The sequence below is a fragment of the Muntiacus reevesi genome, chromosome 1 (assembly GCF_963930625.1).
Source record: "Muntiacus reevesi chromosome 1, mMunRee1.1, whole genome shotgun sequence".
Classification (NCBI taxonomy): Eukaryota; Metazoa; Chordata; class Mammalia; order Artiodactyla; family Cervidae; genus Muntiacus; species Muntiacus reevesi.
In genome coordinates this window covers 277125178-277151605 of record NC_089249.1, presented here as the reverse complement: position 1 = coordinate 277151605, position 26428 = coordinate 277125178, and the positions used below count along the sequence as shown (strand labels likewise).

The 26428-nt window shown below is 39.8% G+C and overlaps 1 protein-coding gene across 10 annotated transcripts in view; it reads right to left on the bottom strand.

Moving 5' to 3' along the window:
* PAM (peptidylglycine alpha-amidating monooxygenase) overlaps window positions 1-26428 on the bottom strand; it is a 311728-nt gene that overhangs the window by 248118 nt on the left and 37182 nt on the right. For all 10 annotated transcript variants that reach the window (XM_065920039.1, XM_065920481.1, XM_065920234.1 and 7 more), the window contains exon 2: window positions 15450-15557. The gene's annotated coding sequence lies outside the window, so the exon portion shown is untranslated. The remainder of the gene's footprint in view (window positions 1-15449; window positions 15558-26428) is intronic.

Sequence of the window (26428 nt, the reverse complement as noted above, 5' to 3'; positions counted from 1 at the left end):
TTTTAATCTTTAACCTTATTTGATACTCTTACAACCATGTCTTTTGCTGATTCTTTAAAGAAAGGAGAATGAAGAATGTCATCTGTCCACTAACACAACATCACACAGAAATAACACAAAGGGAGAGAGCAGGGTCTAGGTCAGAGGACTCCAAAAACCCAGGAAAGAAAAAAATGCCAGTGTTAATCAACACTTCTCTAGAAATGGACAATCTCAACTGTTTACCGATCTCTCAAAAGAGCCACCTGTCTACCTCCTACATAGAATAAAGGCTCAGCTACCCAAAGCAATGGGAGAGTCAACCCACCCCCTCCACTTTTCATTATTCTCCTACAAAGCTATCCACTAATGACTGAGAAACTGCCTTTACTTATCACCTCCATTTAAACACAGTATTACATTCATCACAGAATACACTGTGGGAACCAGGACGAGGAAATAAATCCACAGCTAACATTTCATATGGACAGAACTCCGGATGGAGAGATTCAGACATAAGCAGCGGAGAGAAACCCATCACTTAAGTGTTTACTGCTGGACACTTTGTGGCAGAAAACTTGAAACAGAGAATGAACTTTCCAAGGGACATCTTCATGGCTCCTCTATTTGAATGCTGTAAGTGGTTCCACAGTATTCTTTTCATAAAGCCGAACACAGTTTGCTTATCCTTAACAAGCACGGATATGTGTTGAAGGAGAACTTTTATGAAGCACTGATTTCCTTTGTCACTATAATAGGAGCCTTGTCATTTATTATGAAATTGCAAGATATCTTTTCTTTTGCAAGATATCTTGAAAAGCACTCAAAGTACGAAATTAGTCTGAAATGATAGCTATCAATAAACTTTAAACTTCATATACCCCCCCCCGTAATCAAATCTTTGTTTTACAATTTCAGCTTTAATTTCTCTAACATGCAAATTCTCAATGTAACTCAGTCCTTCTTTCGAATAACATCTTCCCATAACCTTTTAGACCTTTCAAATGTAAATGCTGTTCAAAACTGGATAAAATATATGAAGTATCAATAAAAAAATAACATAATTCCCACTCTGAGAAAATCGCATTTGTCCTGTGACACCTGTCAAAATATTTAAAGAAATGTATATATTTCACATCGTTTGAAGCAAAAAACTCTACTGTGTCTGCTACTGCTGCCTACCAAGGAGAGCAGCCAGCCAGCATCACATTGTGCATTCAGTTATTTTTATGAGCCCACCCCATGTGTGTGTGCACACACACGCACACACACGTACACACACTCGAAGTACAAACTGTAAGTCTATTCTAGGCAACTGGCTGCAATGCTACCATACACGAGGTTTTCGGTCAGTAGCATATCTTAGAAAGCAAGAAACCACGCGCACACCTGAAGCCAGGAACACAGGCATCTGGTAATTCTCCGACACGCACACCGAGGCACTTACCTTCCATGTCCAGGGACGTCTGAGATGGAAGTGGAAACGGAGCGACCGGCGAGGGGCTTTATTGCGGGGTGACTCATCCCCACGCAGAGGCTCTGAACAACCCCTGTATGCATGCTGACATCATCGGGAGAGACTCGGAGGAAGAGGATACTATGGTAACCGAGCGATGTGCTGGGAGACAGAAGCCTTTAATTGCTTTAACAACTTCCTGGGGCTCGAGCTACCAGGCTTGGGTTTACCAAGCAGGGAATGAAGGCTGTCACAGAAGCGGCGCGTGAGACACGGCGAGAGGGGACTCAACGAATTCGGGATCTCTTCACTGCAACGTGACTTTTGAATGACAAATGCCATGCCATGACCCCAAGAGCAATATTCGCCTCACAGCTGAAGCTCTGCTGGAGTCACAGGTCAATAAATAATCCTCCCAAGTAGCAAGGGCATAAGTATTCATAGACGGGTCTCTCACTTAACAAGCATTGATGTTATTATGTTACAAACATCCTTTTCCTTGAAGGGCAATACTTGACTCCCTTTGAAAAGAAAGCTCACATCTGTGCCTTGGGAGGTCGGAGTCCTGATAACAATGAGAACCGGTGCTCTATTTACTTCTCCAGGAGGCGGCGGCTGCCCGTTCCATTTATTTCCGAGCTCCAGTAAATCCCCGCCAATACATCACTTCTCCAGAAAACACTCCCAGCAAAAGGCCCAATTACGACACCCAGATCAAGTCAAAAGAAATCTGCATCTTCCTGCTCCACAGTCTTCCTGATTAAGTTTTCTACCACAGGCAGAATTACTTCTCACCACCCCCACAACTATACATAATTTAAAGCTTCCCTTTGAACTATTCGTCCCCGCCTGCATCTTGTCTCCTTGTTCACAAGAACACAACCCCTATTCAAAATATCAACTTTGAAGCAATAGCTTAAAATAACAGTGTTTCAACATCAAACTGAGTCTGTAATGATATATCATGCTTACTTGATCAGGGCACTGCTTTAATAAGTATATAATTTATCATCTGAACCATAAAAACTATTGTTTTCTTCTCTATGAGTCTTAGATTGACATGTTTTTAAACAATACCATAGTCTAATTTTTCTACTACAAATACTGTAATTGCAAGGATAATCAAGTGACTTGGCAGATCCTCCTTAAGATATTCCTAACACAATAAAAAAGGATGGTTGTCATTCTGTACTGTAGACTCAGGTCTAAGCTATTACAAAGAAACTATTATTATCTCTGTTTCAATTCAGATGAAGCTAAGCCTGGCTTTTAACGCTTCCCTCGTGAGTAAATACTGTACAAATGTATAGCAATAACACCGATTACAAAAACAGTAAAATGAAATACCACAGCACCAATTTACAATCTGGAAAAAAGTAGAGAATTTTAACCTAACTAACAAGTTGGACTTTTCACTACTGTAGAGGTTGGAGAGAATTCCAAAAGGATAGGAAGGTCAACTCTCAAGAAAAACATCATAATTCAGTTTTTCCTTAATGTAGGCAAAGTGAAAAGACTTTCCAACAAAAGGAATTACTTCCATCCTTTCACTTGTTTTGTCTGAGATACCAAGTTTGAGAAGCAAAACATGCAAAGTTTACCATGAAATTCATGAAAATAGTGTGTGTGTCTATATATGTATATATAGACACGCATACATAGATATACAGTATTCTTGCCTGGGAAACCCATGGACAGAGGAGCCTGGTGGGCTACAGTCTGTTGGGTCGCAAAGAGTTGGACAGGACTGAGTGCTGAGCATGCACACACATATATATTCCTGTACATATATATGTATACATAACATATAAGATTCAAATTTTAAAATAAATATATTTATTTATTTGAAAATGCACTGAAAAATGCCTTTAATTACCCAATTTCTAGGAGTGGTTACTTCTGATAGTTTTAATTACAGGCTGAGAGAGTCCTCCAATTTTTATATTACATAATTTTAAACTTTTAAAAGTTTTTCTAATGATGGATATGAATTCAGTTACTATGTAACTGAAAAAGATGGAAATTCATCTAAATGTGTTCTGAACTTGCAATCCTGACTTACCTGCTCTCAGGAAGACCAATGACAGCTGCAGGGGACTCAACCCTAATATACTAGCCAGACTACTTCCAAGTTGGTTCAGACAACTCTTCCTGGGAGAAGATCCACCGGTCTAAACAAATTGAGGTTGGGAAGGGCAAATAAAGGTTGTTTGGACTACACTCACACCAAAGGGAGCAGGTATGTATCGACTGCTCCAGAGATGGGATGGCCAGAGGCGAAGTGCAACAGGAAAGCTAGCCTGTTAAGATTATTTTTTTAAGGTTGAGTTTAGAAAGTAGTCTTTCCAAGTCCCTCCTCGTGCTGAATGCTGAGGCTACGCAAGGAGCCCTGGGTCACAGCTCCTATGCTGAGCGCTCACCCACCCCTCGGCCCGATAACCCAAAGTTACTTTTGATTGTTCTCAAATTTGGTCTTAACACTGTAATTGTTTTAATTGTCTCTATGAGTTAATTTGATTTTTTTCATTGCACTGGTTCTTTTTATACATGTGTAATTTAATTAAATAATTTATACATCATTAAAAACAAAAAGCCTATCCAAAAATAAGAGAAAGCCAAGAGGTCTCCAACCACGAGAGAGGTTGACAGGAACATGGAAGACCTCAGGAAGGAAACCAAGTGTCAGGGAGACAGACGGTCCCAGGTGGCCAGACTTTATATATTATTAAAGATGCTTACTTTAGGGAAAAGGGGCCTTGTGTCTCCAACGTTCATTTTCTAAGTCCAGGCTTTATTGAGTTTTTATTCTCTTATTCTACAAAAACAGCCTATTGTTCATGTTCTCGTGAGGATTCTATTTCCTCTTGCCACTCCACTAAATCTCTCGATCAGAGCAATCTCACCGCCTCCTTAGAGAAGACCAGAAACTCTCTCTCAAACTGATAACTCCCTCCTTTCCTTGGATTCCCCAGGAAAGCACAGAGAGGCCCTGTGAAGTCCACACCAACATCAGGCCAGTCCAACACAGGGCTGGGGGCCGGGACAAAATACCGAGCAACAGCCCTGGCTCCACCAAACTCTGACGTCGTCTTGCTGGAGAACCACACCCAATCTCTCATCTGTCCTAAATGTCACTTCTTATTTCCCAGTGGGACTGAAGCCTTGACAGACATCCAGATAATATTACAATTTTTCAGACTTAGAAAACAAAAGTTCGAAGGCAACAATACTGTTTTCACAGGAAACAGAGACACACGAAAGAAATCGCCCCTTGACTGTCAAAAGTATTATAAATCTCATCGACAAACCACTTTAATCCTTAAATTGAAGAATCAGTCAGTTCAGTTCAGTGGCTAAGTCGTGTCCGACTCTTTGTGGCCCCATGGACTGCAGCACACCAGGCCTCCCTGTCGATCACCAACTCCCGGAGCTTGCTCAAACTTGTCCATCGAGTCGGTGATAGGGTTCAACAAGACTCTGAGCTTAACTTATTTCTTAAACTAAAGTAAATTCGTATTGGCAAGTGCCCATTTGGAAGCAAATGGAAGTTAAAAGTGCCACTTTTAAGGGGATATTTAGCCAGGATTTCTAAAGCTTTGACCAGTCAGCCACAGTAGCCAGTCTGCCAGTGTGGTAGGTAAGGTAGGAACTGAAATTTTACCTTCAGAAAAGAAAATAAAAACAGAATCTCAAAATGATGCAACGATTTCTCTTGAACCACAGAGCTTCTAGGTACTCTGGTACCCCAATAGGCTCATCCCCTGAAAATCTACTGCTTCTGACCAAAGCTAGAAAGGAGGTGCTCTCATATTGCCTCCCAGCAAATCCACTATTTCTGAAGAATTGAGGCCAGATGGCCTTGATTTTTTTCCTTATCAATGACCCATGGCAGAGCCATTCACATCACCATAATACTTTCAAGGCAACTCATGAGGCTTGGAAGAAATGTTTCTTACTACCCATTTCTCTTCCCTATATCCAGCAACAAACCTACTTTTTCTAAGGGGGAATAAAAAAGTATCTCATCTCACTGGTTCAGTTATTCTGGGCAAATCCTTGACTTTTCTAAACATCAGATTCACATTGTCAAAAAGAGAAAAACAGTAGTACGACCTCATATTGTAGTTATAAAGATATTGTATAAAGTACTGGCACATCAAAAGCCTCTCAATTAAAAAGTTATTACAATTAATAATGAACCAAACCAGAGAGAATCAGATTACACCACCTTCTTTGAAAGGCTTCATTTGTATTCCAGGACAGAGCTACAACTGGGTGATGAGGAAGCAGAAACTGGCCAAGTAAGAGCTTGAAAAATTAAATGGGGGCCTTAGTTTTTTGTTGTGGCAAATGCAGGTGTTGATCTTTTCCAGTCTGAAGTTCTGTGTGCTAGGAAAGCATTCGATAGCGATACTTTCATTTCTGCCACACAAACATCTGCCTTCTTCTCTGAGCAAGCTCAAGAGAGTGTCCAATGGATGGGTACTTTTCTCAGGCCATGTAATAGACTGAAATTATTCAAAGTTTTATCCTTAAAGAATTTAAACTTTGCTTTCATTTAAACACCCAGGACTAGAGCTTTATACGACCACTAAACTCACCCATGAGCCCATTAACTTTAATGTTTTCCCAAAACGAAACACTGATTATAAAAGCCTCCAATGTTTTGAATCTGAAAGTCAAAGGAATTATAGATGATGGCTTACTCTAATACCAAGCATTTATTTCACCATTTCATGATTCTAATTTTGATTCTAATTCCCAAAGGAAGCACTGGATTAAATTCTAACACAGTCTTTCTAAAGAAGCCAGTTGGAGATAAGCTCCCATTTTCGTCTGTCAATTAGTGGAACTTGAAAAGACCTTCTTCCTTGGGATATAAATAGAGAACTCTGAGGAAAAAGTAAAGCATTTGTATGAATCCAAGCACAGACACTGTTTTCGTGAAACAAAAGGACGCATAAGAGGGGTTAGAGATGATGCCTGCAGCCTGCAAAAACCAGAAGAGCTGAAAGAGTCTGATGCAGGATTCGGGTTACAAGGTCTCCGAACGAAATCCTTTAGTGCCAGGGTGTCACAAAGGGCAACCAGGCAGGCCTGTGTGTGTTTGGATTTAAATTAATCACCCAGTCAGTTCCACAAAGCTAAGATTCCTTCTGTTCAACTGATTAAGCATGTTTAAGTTCCCAAATGATGTCAACAGTTTCCAAACGGCCAAATACAGCAACATGAGATGGCGGAGGAGTAGGACGGGGAGACCACTTTCTCTCCTACAAATTCATCAAAGAATAACTGAACGCAGAGCAAACCTCACAAAACAACTTCTGATCTCCAGCTGAGGTCATCAGGCGCCCAGAAAAGCAGCCCATTGTCTTCGAAAGGAGGTAGGACAAAATATAAGATAAAAAGTGAGACAAAAGAGCTAAGGACGGAGATTCGTCCCGGGAAGGGAGTCTTAATAGAGAAAGTTTCCAAACACCAGGAAACCCTCGAACTGGCGGGCCTGGGGGAAGTTTTTGAATCTCGGAGGGCAAACTGACTGGGAGGGAAACAATAAATAAAACCCACAGATTACATGCCTAAAAGCAACTCCCAGCAGAAAAGTACCCCAGATGCCCGCATCCGCCACCAGCAAGTGGGGGTGGAACGGAGAGGAGCCAGCGACATTGCTTAGGCTAAGGACCGGGCCTGAGTGCCCTGAGGACAATCGGAGGGAGCTTTTGTGAGTTACCAACTCAAACTGTGGGATAGCAAGAGAGAGGGAGAAAATTAACTGGCCCGAACACACTGCCAGCCATTCGCAGAACAAAGGGACCGAGCAAGTCCTGAGAAGAGCTCGCAGGCTGCGGACCGACCCAGCCCCGCCAGAGGCAGGAGGCAGGGGGAAGGGGAAGGGGGCAGGCTCGGCCCAAGGACCGCATCCCCTACCGCACTGCAGACAGGCCTCCAGTTTCTAATAAAAGACCTCCTGAGATTCTGGATGGTCGACATCCGCCGGGAGGATCGCGGCAAGACACAGGGCGCAGGCACCCGACCGGCGCGGGCGGGGACTGGGGCTGGGGACGCAGAGGGCAGAAGGTGCACGCACCTGACTGGCGCGGGCGGAAACAACTGAGACCGGGACCGCGGAGGGGAGAAGGCGCGCCGCACCCGGGGAGAGAGCGCCCGTCAAGCCCCTGGTTGCCTGAGCCGCTCGGGTGGGAAAGGCACAAAAAGCAGGCGCAGCCGAGTCCGCGCTTTTGTGGAACACCCAAGGGCGGGAACCGCGCACAGCGTGGGGCGCGCTCCATGAAGAGCAGCCCGGAGCCTGAGCAGCGCAGACGGAGAAAGCGCGACGGAACTAGCTACCTGGATAAGAGACCACCTCCGCCCGCCTGTGTCAGGGCGGAAATGAGGCCCTGAAGAGACGGGCAAACAGAAGCCAAATAAACAAAGGGAACCGCTTCAGGAGGGACCGGTGCAACAGATTAAAATCCCCATAGAAAACATCGACTACACCGGAAGGGGCCTGTAGATACCGAGAAGTGTAAGCTGGAACGAGGAGCTATCCGAAACTGAACAGAACCCACACTGACCGCAACAGGTCCAGAGAAATTCCTAGATATATTGTTACTTTTTTTTTTTTAATTAAAAAATTTTTTTTTTCTTTTTTCTTTTTTCTCTTTTATTTTCTTTTAAAATTCCCTATCACTCCCCCATTACTCCTTAACTTTCATTTTCATAGAGTTTTACGATTTTTTTTAATTAGGAAAAAATTTTTTTTGTTTTTTTTTCTTTTTCTCTTCTTTTTTCTATTTTTCTTTTTCTCTTTTTTCCTTTTAAAGCCCCCTATTACTCCTCTACTACTCCTTAATTTTAATTTTCATTACACCATAACCTTGCCAAAAAAAAAAGAGAGAGAAGCCCTATTTTTAAACCACACTTCATATATATTTCTAAAATTTTTTTGTGTTTTTGTTTTTGTTTTTACTATTCTATTTTTAAGACTCTAACCTCTACTCTAGATTTTTAATCTTTGTTTTTCAGTATATGATATAAATTGTGGACATTTAAGAATCCAATATTCAGTTCCCACTTTTATTCAGGAGTGTGTTGATTACTCTCTCCCAATCTTGACTCTCCATTTTCTACCTCAGAACACCCCTATTTCCTCCTTTCCCCTTCTCTTTCCAATCCAATTCTGTGAATCTTTGTGGGTGTCTGGGCTACGGAGAACACTCTGGGAACACACAACTGTGTATATCTGTCTCTCTCCTCTTGAGTCTCCCTTTTTCTCCTCCTGCTCATCTCTATCTCCCTCCTCCCTCTCCTCTTCTTCATGTAACTCTGTGAACCTCTCTGGGTGTCCCTCACGGGGGAGAATCTTTTCACCATTAAGCTAGAAGTTTTATTATCAGTGCTGTATAGTTGGAGAAGTCTTGAGACTACTGGAAGAATAAAACTGAAATCCAGAGGCAGGAGACTTAAGCCCAAAACCTAAGAACACCAGAAAACTCCTGACTGCAGGGAACTTTAAGTAATAAGAGACCGTCCAAAGGCCTCCATACCGACACTGAAACCAACCACCACCCAAGAGCCAATAAGTTTTAGAGCAAGACATACCACGCAAATTCTCCAGAAATGCAAGAACATAGCCCTGAGCGTCAACATACAGGCTGCCCAAGGTCACACCTAACACATAGACCCATCTCAAAACTCATTACTGGGCACTCCATTGCACTCCAGAGAGAAGAAATCTAGTTCCACACACCAGAACACTGACACAAGCTTCCCTAACCAGGAAACCTTGACAAGCCAATCGTCCAACCCCACCCACTGGGTGAAACCTCCACAATAAAAAGGAACCACAGACCACGAGAATACAGAAAGGCCACTCCAAACAGAGCCATCTAAACAAGATGAAAAGGCAGAGAAATACTCAATAGGTAAAGGAACATGAAAAATGCCCACCAAGTCAAATAAAAGAGGAGGAGATAGGGAATCTACCTGAAAAAGAATTTAGAAAAATGATAATAAACATGATCCAAAATCTTGAAAACAAAATGGAGTTACAGATAAATAGCCTGGAGACAAAGATTGAGAAGATGCAAGAAATGTTTAATAAAGACCTAGAAGAAATAAAAAAGAGTCAATTAAAAATGAATAATGCAATAAATGAGATAAAAAACACTGGAGGGAACCAAGAGTAGAATAATGGAGACAGAAGACAGGATAAGTGAGGTAGAAGATAAAATGGTGGAAATAAATGAAGCAGAGAGGAAAAAAGAATCAAAAGAAATGAGGACAACCTCAGGGACCTCTGGGACAATGTGAAATGCCCCAACATTGGAATCATAGGAGTCCCAAAAAAAGAAGACAAAAAGAAAGGCCATGAGAAAATACTCGAGGAGATAATAGCTGAAAACTTGCCTAAAATGAGGAAGGAAATAGCCACCCAAGTCCAAGAAACCCAGAGAGTCCCAAACAGGATAAACCCAAGGCAAAACACACCAAGACACATATTAATCAAATTAACAAAGATCAAACACAAAGAACAAATACTAAAAGCAGCAAGGGAGAAACAACAAATAACACACAAAGGGATTCCCATAAGGATAACAGCTGATCTATCAATAGAAACCCTCCAGGCCAGAAGGGAATGGCAGGACATACTTAGAGTAATGAAAGAGAATAACCTACAACCTAGATTACTGTACCCAGCAAGGATCTCATTCAGATATGAAGGAGAATTCAAAAGCTTTACAGACAAGCAAGAGCTGAGAGAATTCAGCACCACCAAACCAGCTCTTCAACAAATGCTAAAGGATCTTCTCTAGACAGGAAACACAGAAAGGTTGTATAAACATGAACCCAAAACAACAAAGTAAATGGCAACGGGACCACACCTATCAATAATTACCTTAAATGTAAATGGGTTGAATGCCACAAAAAGACAAAGATTGGCTGAATGGATACAAAAACAAGACCCCTATATATGCTGTCTACAAGAGACCCACCTCAAAACAAGAGACACATAGAGACTAAAAGTGAAAGGCTGGAAAAAAATATTTCACACAAACAGAGAACAAAAGAAACCAGGAGTCGCAATACTCATATCAGATAGAATAGACTTTCAAATAAAGGATGTAAAAACAGACAAAGAAGGACACTACATAATGATCAAAGGGTCAATCCAAGAAGAAGATATAACAATTATAAATATATATGCACCCAACATAGGAGCACTGCAATATGTATGGCAATCGCTAACGAGTATGAAAGAGGAAATTAACAGTAACACAATAATAGTGGGAGACTTTAATACCCCACTCACAACTATGGATAGATCAACTAAACAGAAAATTAACAAGGAAACACAAACATTAAATGACACAATGCACCAGCTAGACCTAATTGATATCTATAGGACATTTCACCCCAAAACAATCAACTTCACCTTTTTCTCAAGTGCACACGGAACCTTCTCCAGAATAGAACACATCCTGGACCATAAGTCTAGTCATGGAAAATTCAAAAAAATTGAAATCATTCCAGTCATCTTTTCTGACCACAGTGCAGTAACATTAGATCTCAATTACAGGAAAAAATTTGTTAAAAATTCAAACATATGGAGGCTAAATAACACACTTCTGAATAACCAACAAATCATAGAAGAAATCAAAAAAGAAATAAAAATATGCATAGAAATGAATGAAAATAAAAACACAACAACCCAAAACCTATGGGACACTGTAAAAGCAGTGCTAAGGGGAAGGTTCACAGCATTACAGGCTTACCTAAAGAAACAAGAAAAAAGTCAAATAAATAACCTAACTCTACACCGAAAGTAATTAGAGAAGGAAGAAATGAAGAACCCCAGGGTTAGTAGAAGGAAAGAAATCTTAAAAATTAGGGCAGAAATAAATGCAAAAGAAACTAAAGAGGCCACAGCAAAAATCAACAAAGCTAAAAGCTGGTTTTTTGAAAAAATAAACAAAATTGACAAGCCATTAGCAAGACTCATTAAGAAACAAAGAGAAGAAACAAATTAACAAAATTAGAAATGAAAATGGAGAGATCACAACAGACAACACTGAAATACAAAGGATCATAAGAGACTACTACCAGCAGTTCTATGCCAATAAAATGGACAACTTGGATGAAATGGACAAATTCTTAGAAAAGTATAACTTTCCAAAACTGAACCAGGAAGAAATAGAAGACCTTAATAGACCCATCACAAGCAAGGAAATCGAAACTGTAATCAGAAATCTTCCAGCAAACAAAAGCCCAGGACCAGATGGCTTCACAGCTGAATTCTACCAAAAATTTAGAGAAGAGCTAACACCTATCTTACTCAAACTCTTACAGAAAATTGCAGAAGGTAAACTTCCAAACTCATTTTATGAGGCCACCATCACCCTAATTCCAAAACCAGACAGGGATGCCACAAAAAAAAGAAAACTACAAGCCAATATCACTGATGAACATTGATGTGAAAAACCTTAACAAAATTCTAGCAAACAGAATCCAACAACATATTAAAAAAATCATACACCATGACCAAGTGGGCTTTATCCCAGGAATGCAAGGATTCTTTAATATCCACAAATCAATCAATGTAATACATCACATTAACAAATTGAAAGATAAAAACCATATGATTATCTCAATAGATGGAGAGAAAGCCTTGACAAAATTCAACACCCACTTATGATTAAAACTCTCCAGAAAGCAGGAATAGAAGAAACATACCTCAATAAAAGCTATATATGACAAACCCACAGCAAGCATTACCCTCAATGGTGAAAAATTGAAAGCATTTCCCCTGAAATCAGGAACAAGACAAGGGTGCCCACTCTCACCACTACTATTCAACATAGTTTTGGAAGTTTTGGCCACAGCAATCAGAGCAGAAAAATAAGTAAAAGGAATCCAGATAGAAAAAGAAGAAGTGAAATTCTCGCTGTTTGCAGATGACATGATCCTCTACATAGAAAACCCTAAAGACTCTACCAGAAAATTACTAGAGCTAATCAACGAATACAGTAAAGTTGCAGGATATAAAATTAACACACAGAAATCCCTTGCACTCCTATACACTAACAATGAGACAACATAAAGAGAAATTAAGGAAACAATACCATTCACCATTGCAACAAAAAGAATAAAATACTTAGGAGTACATCTACCTAAAGAAACAAAAAACCTATACATAGAAAACTATAAAACACTGATGAAAGAAATCAAAGAGGACACAAACAGATGGAGAAACATACAGTGTTCATGGACTGGAAGAATCAATATTGTCAAAATGGCTATACTACCCAAAGCAATCTATAGATTCAATGCAATCCCTATCAAGCTACCAACGGTATTTTTCACAGAACTAGAACAAATAATTTCACAATTTGTATGGAAATACAAAAAACTTCAAATAGCCAAAGTAATCTTGAGAAAGAAGAATGGAACTGGAGGAATCAACCTGCCTGACTTCAGACTCTACTACAAAGCCACAGTCATCAAGACAGTATGGTACTGGCACAAAGACAGAAATATGGATCAATGGAACAGAATAGAAAGCTCAGAGATAAATCTACAAACCTATGGACACCTTATCTTTGACAAAGGAGGCAAGGATATACAATAGAAAAAAGACAACCTCTTTAACAAGTGGTGCTGGGAAAACTGGTCAATCACTTGTAAAAGATTGAAACTAGAACACTTTCTAACACCATACACAAAAATAAACTCAAAAAGGATTAAAGATCTAAATGTAAGACCAGAAACTATAAAACTCCTAGAGGAGAACATAGGCAAAACACTCTCCGACATAAATCACAGCAGGATCCTCTATGACCCACCTCCCAGAATATTGGAAATAAAAGCAAAACTAAACAAATGGGACCTAATGAAACTTAAAAGCTTTTGCACAACAAAGGAAACTATAAGTAAGGTGAAAAGACAACCCTCAGATTGGGAGAAAATAATAGCAAATGAAGCAACAGATAAAGGATTAATCTCAAAAATATACAAGCAACTCCTGAAGCTCAATTCCAGAAAAATAAATGACCCAATCAAAACATGGGCCAAAGAACTAAACAGACATTTCTCCAAAGAAGACATACAGATGGCTAACAAACACATGAAAAGATGCTCAACATCACTCATTATCAGAGAAATGCAAATCAAAACCACAATGAGGTACCATTACACACCAGTTAGGATGGCTGCTATCCAAAAGTCTACAAGCAATTAATGCTGGAGAGGGTGTGGAGAAAAGGGAACCCTCTTACACTGTTGGTGGGAATGCAAACTAGTACAGCCACTATGGAGAACAATGTGGAGATTTCTTAAGAAACTGGAAATAGAACTGCCATATGACCCAGCAATCTCACTCCTGGGCATACACACCGAGCAAACCAGATCTGAAAGAGACACGTGCACCCCAGTGTTCATCGCAGCACTGTTTATAATAGCCAGGACATGGAAGCAACCTAGATGCCCATCAGCAGACGAATGGATAAGGAAGCTGTGGTACATATACACCATGGACTATTACTCAGCAATTAAAAAGAATTCGTTTGAATCAGTTCTAATGAGATGGATGAAACTGGAGCCCATTATACAGCGTGAAGTAAGCCAGAAAGATAAAGAACATTACAGCATACTAACACATATATACGGAATTTAGGAAGATGGTAATGATAACCCTATATGCAAAAGAGAAAAAGAGACACAGAAGTACAGAACAGACTTTTGGACTCTGTGGGAGAAGGTGAGGGTGGGATGTTTCGAGAGAACAGCATGTATATTATCTATAGTGAAACAGATCACCAGCCCAGGTGGGATGCATGAGACGAGTGCTCGGGCCTGGTGCACTAGGAAGACCCAGAGCAATCGGGTGGAGAGGGAGGTGGGAGGGGGGATCGGGATGGGGAATACATGTAACTCCATGGCTGATTCATGTCAATGTATGACAAAACCCACTGCAATGTTGTGAAGTAATTAGCCTCCAACTAATAAAAATAAATGAAAAAAAATTTCTTTAATAAAATAATAATAAAAAAAAAAAAAACAAATACAGCAACACACACCAAAGGTCCTAGCTTAAAGAGCACCAATAACTGACCCCTCTATAATCTTCTGAGTGTCGCTTATGAAATGCAGGGGATTATCCCTTTTTAATCAACTGTCCTGGTTTGATTTTTCTTCTTTCCTGTTCCATCAAATAGCTGAAACACATTTATACATTTTAACGATATACATTGCAAGACTGCCTGTTTATTCTATAGCATATCTGGTTAAGGCAACAAAGAGCCCAGTTTCCCCACCATATCTTGCAAGGGGGTCAGGCAACAGGGCAGAAAGGCAAGGAGGTGGAACTATTTATTCAACAGGAGCCAAGTAGAGCCAAAGCATTACCTGTGTTCTTAGCACAAACTCAGAAAAAGAAAGGTATAGTTGTAACCATTGTCAAGTTAAAAAAAAAAATTGCTCAAAAAAACAGCATGTAAATAAAAAAGATGGACCCTGGCCAGGTGGAAAATTCCATCTGTGTTCAAACCCATGGATTCCAGCCCTCAGGGAGTGTCTTTAAAATCTGGCATTTCATTGTTTTCCCCAAGCAGTAAAGGATTGAATGCATTCTTATAAAATATTAATCAACCGTGTCTTGGGCACTGAATCAAGGAGGAAAAGGGAAGAGAAGATAAGCCTAGGATACCAGAACAGAAAGTCATCGGGACCAACTCTTCTCTGACAAGGCTGTATAAAAAGCAATAACCGCTACCCTGGGATTCAAAGGAAGTTCCAGGAACCACAGGGCCCCATGCCTCCCACTGATATCCCCGACCTTCAGCTAAGGAAAGGCAAGCATTGCGGCACAGGATTCTAGCACTGAGCACTCACAGCACTGAGTCTAAACCCCTGCTCAGCCACCTCTAACCCCTATGATCTTGGGCAAGCCATTGATACTGAAACTTCCTGGGCATCGCTTCTCTCAACTATGAAATAAAGAAGGGAATAACCATACCTCTGAACGTTGTTCCAAGCACTCCTGTGAGCCAGGCGCAGAGGCAGGTACCAGGAAAAGACTGCTGACTGAACCACACAAGGACGCTGATTTCACGGAGCCTGCAATCTGGGTCAGGAGATAAAACAGCAAGCCATTAAATGAACACCATAATCTGATATATATGGAAAAAGACTCTGAAGAAACATATAGGATGACTAGATGGGAGAATGACTTAGAGTTGTCACCTCCGCCTCAGTAGAAATGGCCTTTGAACAAGGAGAAGGATGCATAAGATAAAATCACAGGTCCTTCCAGACTCAGAGACCACCAAGAACAAAGGCCCCAAGACAAAAATGAGCTCAGAATGTTCAAGGAATGTTCAAGGAAGCCCAGTGTGATTGAAGGAGAGAGAACCGTGACCAACCAGTGTTGACTCCTATTCGTAAATTGGAGTCAAAATAATAAAGTAATTAATGAATGGAGCCTGGGGTAGAGAATAGCTCTAGAAATACAAATCTGGGCCTCAACCCAATCTTCTGCAAAGTACTCACCACGGTGTCTGAAAATGATGATTACGGATAACCAAGCAGGAATCTCTCCATTCCCACTTTTCCAAGTAACTGCATTGATATTTGCATTAGGGAGACTGTTAGCAAAGACAGAAAAAAGGACTGGCTGGCTCAGGGAGAACACAGACATTGCATGCTGAGTGCCAACTTCTACAAGATAGGAGAAGCTTCCTGCTCTTCTGAGTTAGGCAGAATTCTGAGGCCAGCCGTGGCCTGTGTAACAATATGTCCCATTATTTTCAAAATACATAAATGTGACAGATTTCTAAGGCTTTGGAATTATACTTCTCTTGTTGTAAGTTTTAAAATATTTGTAAATATATTCTTAAGTATTTTTCTTTATTTAAATATTTTTATTTTGTTTCAAATATTTGTTATTTCTCAGCATAATAATATGATTAAATAGCATCACCACTCCTATTTCACAGTTAAGAAATCTGATGCTCAGAAAGAATAACTTATTTGCTCAAAGTGACCAAATAGTCAGAACTGGGAACCAAACTTGGGTATCTCACTGAGACCACACTCTAATCTACTGTCACATATACAAGTAATTTGCTATATATGCTCCTTATTTGTATCCCACTAAGGTGGCTTATTCAACTTATATGCAGAGTACATCATGAGAAATGCTGGGCTGGATGAAGCACAAGCTGGAATCAAGATTGCTGGGAGAAATATCAATAACCTCAGATATGCAGATGACACCACCCTTACGGCAGAAAGTGAAGAGGAACTAAAAAGCCTCTTGATGAAAGTGAAAGAGGAGAGTGAAAAAGTTGGCTTAAAGCTTAACATTCAGAAAACTAAGATCATGGCATCTGGTCCCATCACCTCATGGGAAATAGATGGGGAGACAGTGGAAACAGTGTCAGACTTTATTTTTGGGGGCTCCAAAATCACTGCGGATGGTGACTGCAGCCATGAAATTAAAAGATGCTTACTCCTTGGAAGGAAAGTTATGACCAACCTAGACAGCATATTCAAAAGCAGAGACATCACTTTGCCAACAAAGGTCCGTCTAGTAAAGGCTATGGCTTTTCCAATGGTCATGTATGGATGTGAGAATTGGACTGTGAAGAGAGCTGACCACCAAAGAATTGATGCTTTTGAACTGTGGTGTTGGAGAAGACTGTTGAGAGTCCCTTGGACAGAAAGGAGATCCAACCAGTCCATCCAAAGGGAGATCAGTCCTGGGTGTTCATTGGAAGGACTGATGCTGAAGCTGAAACTCCAGTACTTTGGCCACCTCATGCGAAGAGCTGACTCATTGGAAAAGTCCCTGATGCTGGGAAAGGTTGAGGGCAGGAGGAGAAGGGGATGACAGAGGATGAGATGGCTGAATGGCATCACTGACTCGATGGGCATGGGTTTGGGTAAACTCCGGGAGTTGGTGATGGACAGGGAGGCCTGGCATGCTGCGATTCATGGAGTCGCAAAGAGTCGGACATGACTGAGAGACTGAATTAAACTGAACTGAACTGAAGGTGGCCCAGGGGTAAAGACTCTTCCTGACAATGCAGGAGAGGCAGGTTCGCTCCTTGGGTCCGGAAGACCCCCTGGAGGAGGAAATGGCAATCTACTCCAGTATTCTTGCCTGGGAAACCCCATGCACAGAGGAGCCGGACAAGCTACATGGGGTCACAAAGAGTCAGACACAACTTGGCGACTAAACAACAGAGCAACAACTGCACTTTAAGGCCTTTCCCACAGGGCTTGATTCTGGGACGGGATGTCTTGTACTGTCATCACCCTAGTTCCAGTATGTTCTCTCGTTTCTAAATTCTCATGCCACTTTCTGAAGGAAGCATCCAGGCACAATTCTTTTCTGTACTGATGTTGGTGGAAAACATTTGTTAAAATGCCAAACCCTATTTGATTTAGTGATGAGGTCATCTTATAAGCAAGCTGACGATTGCTTGTCATCTTATAAGCAACCGCCAGAATTTCAGATTATTTTAGCAATCACCTACCTAGTAGTCATCACCTACTCTATTTTTCAGCTGACAGGCATCCCATCTAGCTGCATTTAAAAATACACACGTACACATTATCAAATTAAGTTAGTGCCACTGTTGTTATTGTTACCTCACCCACACAACAGCAGATTCATATACATTAACTAAAGAATAGGAATTTTTCGGAGGTTAATCCTAAATAGGAATTTTATTCTTAAGGATTCCAGGGCAACGAGAAGTAAAAACCTCCAGACTTATCACAACATAGAGAGAAAAGCTAAAATATATTTAACCCTGAATTTCTTTGTCCTTTCCCTCCACTCCATGCTTTCTTTCCCCTCCTTCTATTTTCTGCAAGAAGGCTTCATAAAGGAGAAAAGTATGCCATATACCACCTTGATTTGATTCCAGCAAACTAACCAGAATTTGAATTTTTATTAGCAAGACCCATAGGCAAGAGCAATAATATGCTATACCTATCGGAGTGGTTAGTTTTATTCATGAACTCATGCTGGGCTAAGAAAAAAAGAAGAAGAAGAAAAGCTAACTTCAAAGCATTAGTGAAAGATGATTAACTCTCTAGCCGCAAATGAGAAGCACAAGCTACTTTGATGTGCGAGAATTTTCAGTGCCTAAATTTAAAGAAAGGACATCTATGATACAAGTTTAACCATTAAAAAAAATCCAATAATATACTTCTTTTGCATCTCAAAAACCAGTAATTACCTAAGGGAATAAATAAATTAGAACTCAGCCTCAGAAATTAAGTCTTAAATGCAAAGTACACAAACAATACTCCTCCCTCATCATATAGTTCGGTGGCAAAATGCCAGCTCTAATATGTTCAGTACGGGAAACATAACTCTTTATATTGCCATTTTCTCCCAGTCACCCCCTCCACAAGGCCTTTGGGCATTAACCAAGCTGCATACACATATTCACCTCAAAAAACCAACTAAGCATAAACTGGAGAGTTAGTCAATGTGTAAATGATGTGGTGTAGGATTGCAAAGACTGTGATTGAATAAAAGTCTGTGCCAATACTGAATTTGAAACTAACCTTGACAGTGACCTAAAATTGCCAACCTGAGTACCCTGAGCAATCTTAGCCATTGTCTGCTTTCACATAACAATTGCAAATTATTATTTAGTATGGATAACTCTTAAAGGCTCTATGAAAACAACCCACGGAATAAACTGCATACCTTTCAAGAGAAAACGAAAATTATGAAGGGAAAAGTGAGTGGATTAAAATGTGTGACTTTTCATAGCAGTGGCCCAAAGATATGAGAAAGGTGGAAGGTTGACACCATGTACTTGATATGGCTTTTAGCCTATATTAGATCTGATATTATTTATGAAAATACTTGTATTTTTACCAGTACGAATACATTTAAGTAGTCTTCAAACCTACATGCTGGAGCATCCTAATTTTTTCTTCTCTCTCCTACCAAACTGACACGTCTCCATTAATAACTAGTTGGAAAAATATGCAAGGCAATCTCAAAAAGAATTACTGCGCGTCATTATGTAAAATGGAAATGGAGCTTTTGAAACATACTCTGTCTAGCATTCAGTTCCGTATGCTGCTACAGCAGGTCAAAAGCCATTAGCCACCTGCTGAAAATACATCCTAGGAAATAAAATGCCCTTCAAAATTATTTCACATACGGTATTCCCAACGTAAAATGGGTGAGGTCATATTCTAAATGTCTAAAAATGTGATATCTCAAAAGGAAATACACTTACCATGTCAGAAATTAATGTGAACACAGATTTAATGATGGTCATATAATTTAGAACATTCACATTAGAGAAACAAAGTCCCATGTCTACTATGAGAGAAAAGACCACATAGAAGAGCCTACACTATATGGCTATTCCTCTCTTTATTTCTGATGAAAGTAAGACACTCGATGTGATTCCAGGGATACTTAGGACATTCTCACTTACCATTCAACAGTCTTCTGGGGACTGACCCAACAGTCTCTTTGTATCTTTAATACATTCTTTAAGTCTATTCGGGTAGAAGAAGCAAAACAAGAGGCCCTGTGCTACTGGACATTAAATAGAGTTCACAAGTCTATCTCATTTAACCTTTTGAAACTTGGCAATGAAGTGAATGGCTTTCTATCGGTTTTCTACTAATAGATTCTATGAGCAATTATTAGATAACTGGCCACTTGGCATGTCATACAACCAAGTACTAAGCTAAGTGCTTGATGCGTATTAACACATTTAATTCTCGTAACAACTTTATGATGGAGGTAACATCCTACTGCCATCTTACAAGTAAGGAAACGTTTCCAGATATCAGATCTGCACACAACCAGTCAAAATCTTACATACCATGAGATTAACACAGCGATGAAATCTGCCTTGTCCACTAGATTGCTGCCTTAACAATAATTGTGTATATGTGTATTAGAAGTCTCTTTGGGGGTGTTTTTTTTATTTGTTTGTTTTAGAGATTCTGAAAATAAGCAGAGATGTCCCTTGGTAACTAAAATATGTAGGGTCTCCCTAGTAAGCCTCATGGAAAGAGGTTATTTGTTTAAAACCATGCAGTTGCTAAAGAGATCATTTTATAGATAGCAAGTGACTACTCTTCAGTGAGGGAAACATACTTTGTAAGAGGCAAGGTCCTGAATAGGATGGGGAAACAAAAGGAAAGAAACTGGAAAGGGCAAAATTACAAGGACAGTCAAATGCAAGGATGGAGAGATGCTTTTTCTTTCACTGTTTCCTCTAAACTTAGCTGGCTGACGATGGTGCTTAATGAACAAAAATAAAAAGGTAACAGAATCATAACCTGGTTTGCAATAGCAAAGATGACTCCTACTTAAAAACGGGGAAGCTCACATTTTCTTACCTTACTTAAAAGACGGATTTCTGCTGTGTGGAACTGCAAATACCCAATCTCACTGCCCAAGCTCTGAGATACACATTTTGGTGCCATGACAGATTCAGATTCTAGGGGGTAGGGGCAGAGATGGGTCTGTAAGAGTCCTAGACTATTCACCTATAAATGTGGTTCCTAGTATGGATTCAGGGCAACCTTTAATGACTGAACTCCTAAAGGGTCAGTGGGATCACAGACGTCTAGTTCTAAAGGTTCCAGTTCTCATGGACTTGAGCCAGTCTAAACCTGTTAGCAGAAATCTTAAGGTGGCTCCACAGTATAATTGCCAGTGTCCCTTCCAGGGGCCCTATTCCGAAACCTATTCTCAGACCTCAATAGTTTTTATTGATGCCCCTGGGTTTTGTTTAATTACTTATTAAAAAGACATCTCTCCCTTAAAAATGACATTGCAGGCCTCTAAATCTTCAGGTATAAATTAAAAAAAATAACTCCTAGTTAATAAAATATGAATTTAAACAAAATGCTTCTGTTGAAATGGAGTATCTAAAATATTTCAGGAAAAAAAAAATTCACTAAGCCTGCTGATATTAAGGTTTGGAAACGATTCCCTTTTCCACACTCAAAACAAAGGAAATTGAATCCCTGCTTTAACTGGAGACTGTTGCTATTTGTCTCATGGAAAACGGCCAAATCATGCATATTTTTGCGACTTCAGTCGAGAATCAAGGTCAGTCACCAGATTTTCCCCCACATCAACCACACAGCAGCAGCAAGGATACAGATGTTCCTTGTCCCTTTAGACACGAGTTTCCAAACTCGGTTTTCCCCCTCAGAGCAGGGAAGATTTCTTCGTTTGTCAAAAGGAGAGCCGTTAAGAAAATCACTTAGCTAATAAACAAGGAAATTAACTAGCAAGCCTGATACAAAACAGATAGTAACAACACTAACAGCAGTCTACACACAGGAATCAAGACAGTCAAGGGGTGCTCTGATGAGCACTTTTGACTTGAAACTGCTAGTAGTACTCAGAAAACAGCATCACAGCATTAGGGGTCAGACAGCAGTTGTAACCTTTTTTCCTTGTCTCGCTTGGTTCCCAGAAAAATCTCAGTAAGTTCTGAGTTTGGTTTAAGTATGTGAAGACAAAAAAGGGCAGCAGAAAAGAGGAAACAGAGGAAGCATCAGAGCAGGATAAACTTTCTTCCTTTCCAACCATTTTTCTGTATCTTCTTTGGCTTGTCAATGTTTGAAAGAACCAGATAAACACTTGCTTAATTTTGAGAAGAGCCGCAAAGCCTAAATAAACAACACAATGGAAGCAGGCCTTGTGAATCCCAGGAAGGATGGTGCCAGATTTTGAAGCACGTGGTTACCAAGCAAAAAAAAAAAAAACAAAACAGCAGAGTGTTTATGTTTACATTTTATATGATCAATACAAATCAATATGTAATTTTAAAGCTAATGATCTTTATTTATTTATTTTGCTTTCAGTTCAGTTCAGTCGCTCAGTCGTGTCCGACTCTGCAACCGCATGAATCGCAGCACGACCGGCCTCCCTGTCCATCACCAACTCCCGGAGTTTACTCAAACTCATGTCCATCGAGTCGGTGATGCCATCCAGCCATCTCATCCTCTGTGGTCCCCTTCTCCTCCTGCCCCCAATCCTTCCCAGCACCAGGGTCTTTTCCAATGAGTCAACTCTTAGCATGAGGTGGCCAAAGTATTGGAGTATCAGCTTCAGCATCATTTTGCTTTCAACTCATATACAACTGGGTTTCTATCCTCTACATCAGTAGTCCCCCACCTTTTTGGCACCAGGGACTGATCTGGTGGAAGACAGGTTTTCCACAGATCAGGGATGGAGAGGGTGGGTTTCGGGATGCTACAAGCACCTTACATTTATTCTGCACTTTATTTCTCTTTTTTAATTAATTAATTTAAATTGGAGGATAATTACAATATTGTGATGGTTTCTGCCATACATCAACATGAATCGGCCACAGGTATACACATGTCCCCCCATTCTGAACCCCCCTCCCACCTCCCTCCCCTCCCCATCCCTCTGGGTTGTCCCAGAGCACCGGCCTTGGTTGCCCTGCTTCATGCATTGAACTTGCACTGGTCATCTATTTCACATATGGTAATACACATGTTTCAATGCTATTCTCTCAGATCATCCCACCCTCACCTTCTCCCACAGAGTCCAAAAGTCTGTTCTTTACATCTGTGTCTCCTTTGCTGCTTTGCATGTAGGATCACTGGCACAGTCATTCTAAATTCCATATCCATGTGTTAATATACAGTATTTCTCTTTCTCTTTCTGACTTATTTCACTTGGTATAATAGGCTCCAGGTTCATCCACCTCATTAGAACTGACTCAAGTGCATTCCTTTTTATAGCTGAGTAACATTCCATAGTGTATATGTACCACAACTTCCTTATCCATTCATCTGCCCATGAACATTTAGGTTGCTTCCATGTCCTAGCTATTGTAAAGAGTGTGCACTTAATTTCTAACCTAAAGCCAACGCTAATCTGGCACGTGGTACCAGTCCGCGACCTGGAGGTTAGGACCTCTGCTCTATAATAACTAGTGATTGAATAAACAGCTCCAGAGTTAAAAAAAAAAACACAAAAATTCACACACAATTTTTTGGTGGGGAGTAACACAAACAAATAATTGTAAATCTTACTAAATTTCATATTTTATCAAAATGTCTTCAGCTTATACAAAAATTAAACTTTTCCTGAAAGTCTACACTTTTATCTTCTCCCTGATTTTAAAGTAGGAAAGCTCCTCTGATTTAATCACTCCTTACAGGGTGCGTGAAATGCTTTATTCAGCCCTGAGTTTAGTAATGCCTCCCTTCAATTAGTCAAAAATGTATTTAAATCGGTAAGAACTTACTTCCGCCAATTCATTCCAGGAGAACATTTCCATCTGCCCAAATCCCACCTCCACCCCAGGCTGACCCTCCCCAGCCTTCTCCTAGATGACGGCCTCCCCCCAACCTCCATGGAACCTGGTCGGCACAGGGCAGCACGACCCTCCATACACTAGAAATAAAATAAAACATAACTAAAATAGAGGATGAGATGGTTGGATGGCATCACCAAACAATGGACATGGGTTTGGGTGGACTCCGGGAGTTGGTGATGGACAGGGAGGCCTGGCGTGCTGCGGTTCACGGGGTCACAAAGAGTCGGACACAACTGAGCAACTGAACTGAATACCAGTAATTCCTGATTAAATGATCATTTAAGTTAGCTTCATAAAACAGAAAGAGTCTCAAGTGGCAACCAGCCAAGGATAAATAAATCACTTGAAGTATATCCTAAACTGAAAAGTATTAAATAAATAATGAACTTTATTTAAAGTTCCCCAGTGAAAAGATCAGTATATGAATATGCTTAATGAATTTTTTAAAAGAAAGAAATGTGCATTTAATGTGTTAAATCAGAAATTTTTAGGTAAATATAATGCAACATATTCTCAACATATTGCTGAATTTTTAAGTTCTAAATGTAAAAACATCTGCTCTAACTCTAATGAATTTACAAAATTAATAAATTCATTCTGTATAGAAATCTAAGATAAAGGTGTTGCTGTAATTACTTAACTCATTTAATATTTTCAAAACTCTTTTAAACTATTTTAGTAGTTCGGTTTTTTAAATGAGAAAGGATACTATTATATCACTTAATCAAAATGAGCTTTAAAATAAAGCCAGTACTTACTTACATACTTAAAATAGTGAGGTATATATGTGTACATAATATACCTGAAGTATCAGTCACTCAGTCGTGTCCCACTCTTTGTGACCCCGTGGACTGTAGCCTGCCAGGCTTCTCTGTCCCTGGAATTCTCCAGGCAAGAACACTGGAGTGGGTTGCCATGCCCTCCTCCAAGGGATTTTCCTGACCCAGGACTTAAATCAAGGTCTCCTGCATTACAGGCAGATTCTTTACCATCTGAGCCCCTAGGGAAGTCTCCATGATATACTTAAAATACTGCACTAACCAACTTTTTAAAAGATCTCCCAATAATTTCAAAATTTTTTAGATTTCCATCTACAAAAAGCTTTGATTTAAACATTAAAAACGGAAACATCTAGACACTTTAGATCTAATTCATATAGATATTTAAATATGTTATCTATGTGTCTAAGAATTTTAAATGCAAAGAAGCAGGTGTTCCAGAAAAAATGTACAAGTTCAGAGAAGGTATCTTACATAATTTTAAAAGGAAGAGGGGAGAAAAAGTTCTAAGACACTATTTTAGTGTAGGAAGGAAAAAAAAAGTATATGTATTCAATTCCTATGAGGACAAAGACTCCTGACCATGATGCAAAGAGGAGTTTTCAGAAAAAAAAAAAATTGATTTCCATATAATTTCCACCTCCCATATATTTTAACATATCCATATATCCACATGTATACACACATCAATGTTAACTTTGATATATCTGAAGTTAATTTCCTAAATTCCATAGTACTATGTTGAAATATAAATTATAATCCCCAAACAACATATGGTTCCACTTGGCAGCACTCTTATCTGCCACCAGAGACTTTTGTGGTACCATTTTTTTTTCTAGGATGGCTAAAGAAAGAACATTTCCTGCTCACAATCAAATTCTCAGCCAACATGAGGCTACCAAAAACCTCAAAAACTCTGATTTGCAAGAATAAACCACTGGTAACTATGTGTTACGAATCCTTCACTGGACAAAATTATGGTTTGCAGCGCTCCTTTAGATAGGGAGCACTTTGAGTGTATTTTAAAGAGATTTCAAATTACCAAAACTAAATCTGCCATAAAATTATAGTAGTACGTTGTCCCCTCCAACTCTTCATAACATGTCAGTGGCAAATGGGTGACCATATATCATATGTCTTAAAGCTTGCGCAAGCAAGCAAGATCTTAATAGTCAATTGTTTGGTAAACTGATAAAAAGGCTCTTACAATTGTCAAGTGTTTTTATACAAATACATTCATTTCCTGGAACTTGGAAAATGCTTGTTTTGAAAGTAACTGTATAGTTTTTTCATGTGCCTTTTATCACTATTGAATTGGAGAGCAATTTATGCCAGCACAGATTTTATTGAACTTGAAGGTTTTTCTCAAAGTTGTGATTTTGACATTACTTCTGCCACCTCACATATCCTTTAACATATACACAAAACCACAGATGTACACACATCAATGTTAACTTCAACACATCTGAAGTGAATTTCTTAAATCCCATAATAGTATGTTGAAATAGAAATTATAACCCCCAAACAACACATGGTTCTAATCTTCATTCATGGAAAATAGGGCCAGAGAGTTGCTCAAATACTTTGCTGTAAGAAATTCTCAATAATTAGTTTACTACTATCTTCCTTATGAGGATGGGAAAAACTCTCCACATTTGCATGTTGCTCAGTAAAAATGTCAACTGTTGCTGTGTTTCAGCAATACTTGGCTTAACAGAGAACACCCAAGTGGAAATGCTGACTACAGCCGTCCTCCCCTCAAGAGACTCCTAGCATGTCCTACATAAAGACAAGTTGTCTGAAGTTATCTGGTTACATATCTTAAGGATGATTTAAAACTGACTGAC